Here is a 4988-nt window from a genome sequence, read left to right as displayed (position 1 = left end):
CTTACAGCTCTTCATTGAGTATTCATTTTTTGAGGCAGTTATGGAAATAGGTGGAAAGTTGCCTTAATAGAAAGCAACTTCCTCCATAGCATCCAAAGAAGAAAAAGGGTTTCTTCTAGCCTTCATGGTAAGGACTCGGGTTCCTTCCCAAAATATTAACTACTGGTGGAGTGAGGATGGTACGCAATGAGAGGCATGTATCCAATCTCTACCGAAAAGAACGGAGTATGTCGTATCCGCTTCGACCACAAATAAAAACGTTGAAATAGTTTTTGGCCCCACCCTATGGGGGCGACCATCATTCCTTTTGGTTTGGTTGGTTGCCCCGTGAAACTTGTCATCTTGATATCAACCTGCGTAAGAAAGGGTAATGTCCTTCCCAATTTGTACAATGTCTTCAGGGGCATGATGTTAAATACTGCACCATTATCAATAAAGACTTTACTCACTGGCTTCCCAGAGATATTGGCGTCGACGTAGAGCGGTTTCAGATGTGGCATCATCCCTTCGGGTATGGGAGGAAAGATAAGTTGGCGGATTTTATGTGCCTTACATGGAACCAATGATGCCCATCCTTCCTCAACCACCTGATCGCCTGAGAAGTGAACCCACATTGGTTCTGCTTCTGATGGATGGGCATTCAGTATCCTTTGAACAAATGGATTAAGAATATGAATAAATGAAATGAGAAGGAAGAAGAAAAGAGAGTGCAGAGAATGTGAGTTAGTATGGATGATAACCAACCACGAGAATAAGTCTCGGACCTGAAATCAATCCATAGGTAAAACACAAACAATAGGCTAAATTCCACTGCAAAGGATTGGAAGCCACAAACCGATGGAATCAATCCAAAGACCTGATTTGAGACTCTAAATGCGAGGAAATCTCTCCCTAACACTAGAAATTTATAAAAGTGTAATTCTATTCAAGATGTAAACAACAAATTTTCCCATTACAATGATAGGTAAGGACCTTATATAAAGGTCCTTAAGGAAAATAAAAGGCAACAAATAATAAAGGAAACAAACCAAAAGGTAAGTCTACCTATAAGGAAATAAATAATTAGGAAAGTTTTAGATATGAAATTATACTATATGGAAACTTATAATAAAAGGAAATATATATTAAGGTACTTCTAGAAGCCTCCGTAATAAGTGATGATTCCCTTGATAATCTTCCATGCTTAGCGATTTTCTCCAAAAGTGATGATTCCCTTGATATACTTCCATGATTAATGATTTGCTCCATAAGTGATGATTCCCTTGATATACTTCCATGATTAGTGATTCTCTCCATAAGTGATGATTCCCTTGATAATCTTCCATGATTGGCGATTATCTTGATCTTTCAATTGGGATTCTCGCGGGTCCAATTGAAGGAGCGTCAGGTGAGGGCTAAGTGGTCTCCAAGCATCACCCTCAAATTGATTCTCCATGAAAAATCGTCTGATCAATGCAGTGACGGATTTTTGAAATTGACGAGCTCGTCTTCGAGTGATGGATCCCACGGGCATTTGAATGCTTGAAGATTGGACGTCCTCATCAATACTACACCGTTATCAATAAAGATTTTACTCACTGGCTTCCCAGAGATATTGGCGTCGACGTAGAGCGGTTTCAGATGTGGCATCATCCCATCGGGTATGGGAGGAAAGATAAGTTGACGGATTTTATGTGGCTCACATGGAACCAATGACGCCCATCCTTCCTCAAGCACCTGATCGCCTAAGAAGTGAACCCACATTGGTTCTGCTTTTGATGGACGGGCATTCAGTATCCTTAGTGTAGCACGAGTATCAAAGTATTGATTCCTTTCAGAATTAGAAAAGATCCCTGGACCAGGAAACACTTTGTGGAGCCGCAACAAATTTTGAAACTCCAAGCATCATCCTTAAATTGATTCTCCATGAAAATCGTCTGATCAATGCAGTGACGGATTTTTTAAACTGACGAGCTCGGCTTCGAGTGATGGGTCCCACGGGCATTTGAATGCTTGAAGATTGGACATCCTCGTCATTCCCTCTTTCTTTGAAAGCTTTCTTGTTCTCCTGAACAAGATATTCATCCGCTGCATAAAAAAGGCTTAAGTCAGAAACATTAAAGGTAGCATGAATTTGGTACTCACCTAGGAGTTCAAGTTTGTAGGCATTATCATTAATTCGTTCCATCACTCGGAAAGGTCCATCGCCACGGAGAGTAAGTTTTGACTTTCGCAATTCTTGAAATCTTTCTTTCTTAAGTGTAGCCAAACCCAATCCCCTATCTCGAATACAACTTTATCGCGCCCACGGTTTAATTGTTTTGCGTAATTGTCAGCTGCCTTTTGTAGGTTATCCCAAACTTGAGAATGAAGTTGTTGGACAAATTCAGCTCTTTTTCTGCCATCAAAACTAACGTGCTCATTGCGTGGCAATGGCATAAGATCAAGAGGAGTTAATGGGTTAAAACCGTAAACAACCTCAAATGGAGAACAATTCGTAGAGCTATGAATCGTAAGGTTATATGCAAATTCAGCATGAGCTAAACATTCTTCCCAACTCTTCAAATTCTCATTAACTAAGGCACGTAACAAGCTACCCACAGTTTGATTAACAACTTCTGTTTGACCATCAATTTGAGGGTGGTGTGACGTGGGAAACATTAATTTTGTACCTAATTTAGCCCAAACTGTTTTCCAAAAATAACTTAAAAATCGAGAATCCCTATCAGAAACAATGGATCTTGGAACACCATGCAATCTAAGAACCTATTTGAAAAATAATGAAGCAACATGCGAAGCATCAGTGGTTTTTGTGCATGGAATAAAATGTGCCATTTTTGAAAAGCGATCAACCACAACAAATATTGAATCTTTACCAAACTTACTCCTAGGCAAACCTAATATAAAATCCATAGAAATATCAACCCAAGGGGATTCAGGAATAGGTAGCGGAGTATACAAACCGTGTGGATGAACAATAGACTTCGACAAGAGGCACATTGTACACCGACGAATTGCGGCTTCAACTTCGGCTTTCATTCGTGGCAAAAAAAAAATGTTCCTGCAACATGTTAAGTGTCTTGTTCGTACCAAAGTGTCCCATCAAACCCCCCGAATGACTTTTCCAAATCATCAATTCTCTCAAAGAGCATTTAGGCACGCATAATTTATTTTCTCGCAGCAAATACCCCTCATGTACATGATACCTTTCAAATGCATGAGAATTACATTTAGCAAATATATCGGAGAAATCAGGGTCAGTTGCATATAACTCTTTCAAATAAGAAAAACCTAATAGCTTAGACTCAAGTGTGGTAACAAGTGCATACTTGCGTGACAATGCATCCGCAACGATGTTATCCTTACCCTTTTTGTATTTAACAACATAGGGGAATGTATCAATGAAGGAGATCCATCGGATGTGTCTTGTACTCAACTTACTTTGGGATTTGATATGCTTGAGGGATTCATGATCAGTGTACACAACAAACTCACGAGGGCATAATTAATGTTGCCATGTTTGCAGCACGCGCACTAAGGAGTACAATTCCTTGTTGTAGGTTGAGTAATTCAACGCAGCGCCATGTAGCTTTTGACTGAAAAATGCAACGGGTTTCTTTTCTTGCGAGAGGACGGCGCCAATACCTACACCAGAGGCATCACAATCAAGTTCAAACGGTTTAGAGAAATCAGGTAAAGCAAGTGCGGGTGCACATGTAAGTTTCAATTTCAAAGTATCAAAAGCATTTTGTTGTTCACTTCCCCACTCAAACTTATCATCCTTTTTGGTAATTGCAGTTAAGGGTGCTGCAATAGTGCTGAAGTTCCGCACAAATCGACGGTAGAAACTTGCAAGGCCATCGAAACTGCAGACATCACGTACGCTAGTAGGTGTAGGCCACTCTTGGATGGCTGCAACCTTCGCAGGATCTACACATACTCCATCTTTTCCTACAATAAAACCCAAAAAGTTGCACTTGTCGACACAAAAGTCGCATTTTTTTAAGTTAGCATATAACTTCTCAGCCCGTAAAACATCTAAAACTGCTTGTACATGTTCAACATGTGTTTCAAAAGAAGTACTATAAACAAATATGTCATCAAAGTATACTACCACAAACTTATTCATAAAATTCCTTAAAACATGATCATCAATCGCATGAATGTGCTTGGGGCATTAGTAAGTCCAAATGGCATAACTAACCACTCATATAGACCAAAGGAAGTCTTGAAGGCAGTTTTCCATTCATCACCTTGATTCATCCGAATTTGGTGATAGCCACTTTTTAAATCAAATTTTGAAAAAATTACAGAACCACACAAATTATCAAGCATGTCATCTAATCTAGGAATGGGGTGACGATACTTAACTGTTATAGCGTTGACGGCTCGGCAATCCACATACATACGCCAACCTCCATCTTTTTTTTGCACCAATAGGACAGGTACAACACAAGGACTTAGGCTTTCACGAATCCAATATTTGCTCAATAGATCCTCCACTTGCCTTTGTATTTCTTTTACCTCATCCAGGTTGGCTCGATAGGCTGGCCGATTAGGAATTGATGCTCCTGGGACAAAATCAATTTGGTGCTCAATTTCACGAGTGGGTGGTAAACCATGGGGTACTTCATCAGGAAAAACATCATCATATGCCTGCAATAAGTTAGAAAAACTATATGGAAGTTTGTTAGAGTCATTCATGGAAAAATAATTAGGTTTAGAAAGTAATAGCAAACAATGAACTCCATGTTCTAAGCGTAAAGCTTCTTTCCTACATATAAAAAGATTAGACCTCTCACTCTCGTGTTTAAGATTCCAGCTGGTTTCACCCTGAATCACTACACTCGTGTTTGATTTTTGAGTAGAAGGGTAGAGTATTTGAGAGTGGCTCGGGGTAGATGTATTTATTGGTTAGGATGAAGATTTGAGAGGTTGTGGGGTAGTTAGGCTATATGAAAGAGTAGATGCACTTGTATGCGGAGTACCTTTTGTTGCAGGTGATTCTA

The sequence above is a fragment of the Andrographis paniculata genome, unplaced genomic scaffold (genome assembly GCF_009805555.1).
Source record: "Andrographis paniculata isolate CXL003 unplaced genomic scaffold, ASM980555v1 Contig67END, whole genome shotgun sequence".
NCBI lineage: Eukaryota > Viridiplantae > Streptophyta > Magnoliopsida > Lamiales > Acanthaceae > Andrographis > Andrographis paniculata.
Note: the sequence above shows the minus strand (reverse complement) of the source record.